The sequence below is a fragment of the Scyliorhinus torazame genome, chromosome 11 (genome assembly GCF_047496885.1).
Source record: "Scyliorhinus torazame isolate Kashiwa2021f chromosome 11, sScyTor2.1, whole genome shotgun sequence".
NCBI classification, from domain to species: domain Eukaryota; kingdom Metazoa; phylum Chordata; class Chondrichthyes; order Carcharhiniformes; family Scyliorhinidae; genus Scyliorhinus; species Scyliorhinus torazame.
The window spans coordinates 181,503,130-181,504,526 of record NC_092717.1 but is presented as its reverse complement, the minus strand read 5'-3'; the positions used below and the strand labels follow the sequence as shown (position 1 = coordinate 181,504,526).

The following is a 1,397-nucleotide window of genomic DNA, read 5'->3' as shown; positions in this document are numbered from 1 at the left end:
AGGCAGGTGCCTGAATGCCAAATACAATTTATGTGTGCCCTTTAAGAAGTAAGTATGTCAGAAAAAAAACTTAGCTAAAAGCAGGATTCTTACTTGATCATTAGATGATAGCTTGATGCAGGTTTGCTGAGTCATTTCTGGACATCCTTGGAGACAGGCATTGAGAGAACCTGGGCCCAAGAAATGGGCAGCTACAGACAAATTGGGGGAATTAGCTCAAATGGTAGAGCGCTTGCTTAGCATGTGAGAGGTCGTGGGATCGATGCCCACATTCTCCACTTTCATTTTATCTTTGGGCCAACGCTTCAGGCCCACAAATTGTGTCGATCAACCAACAGTTGACACAAATGCTCTGTTTTGCCACGAGCTGATAGACTGCCATTCCGAATGTTTTGCACACTTGCCAATGTTTTCCACACTTTCCACAAGCATGTTGATTGCATTGCTGCCAGCAGCGGAGATGCAATGTGACGGGTTTGGCAGAAAAGAAGATGCGAAAAAAGCCTTTAATCTCTCAGCATGCATGACAGGATCTTCTGGTTATGAGAGTGACAAGCTGCCTACTGCACTAACAATCAATGACCTGAGCTCCAGAACCAGATTTGCCACCTTACGGCGGCATCCAGCCACAATGCAAAGTGATCACAAAAGATTGGGGCAGATGAAAGAATAATGCAGCAGTTTGCGATACAGAGTCAGAAACATTATCCAGTATAACACAAGTCCAATCTGCAGGGAGCAGGTGGCGGGGCACAGCATGCCCACCACAGCTTTGGCGTTAAGCTGTCGATGTAAAGGTGCATGATGAAGACACAGCAAAGCGTCAAATTCATTGCATTGCCTCGATTGCTCAACCGGGAGAGCTGCAGGCTCAATGGGTGAATGTATCAAAGGCATTGTCAGGTCGCTGCTTGAAAGCCCAATACAATTAGTGTGTCCTTTTCAAAGTAGGTGTGCATAAGGAAAGCTTTCCTAAAACAGTATTCCTAAATTGATTGTGGCTTACCATGTTGCTTCTAAGGCTGTAGAGCGATCTTTTATTTCATGTCAGAAATGAGCCTCAACACAGCTTTGTTGCTTCTGCAGTTGCATCCAGAGGCCAGCAGGGGTCCTCTGAGCTGCAGCGCATGGAAAATTGAGCACTCACCTGCACGCAAAGAAAGATTTCTATCACTGAGTCAGGGTTGTCGACTGCTCCCTCACACTTGTGCTGACTGGTATTTTTTGTTCTCGCTTGTTTGGAGTCTTTAAGTTGGGCCTATTTACCTGTTATTACATGGCCACTGTGGTGTCCAATTGTGCTGATGGCTAAAGCTGGGTCATGTTGATTCAATCGAGATATTACTGATTCGAAAGCAGCAGGCATACCTGATGCAGAAAAGCTGAGCCAATTCTTC

General features: G+C 45.6%; 1 non-coding gene across 1 annotated transcript; it reads left to right on the top strand.

Moving 5' to 3' along the window:
• Positions 1-205: 205 nt before the first annotated feature.
• trnaa-agc (transfer RNA alanine (anticodon AGC)) lies at positions 206-278 on the top strand. Its single transcript has one exon. It is a non-coding gene; the product is annotated as a tRNA-Ala (tRNA).
• Positions 279-1,397: the final 1,119 nt, after the last annotated feature.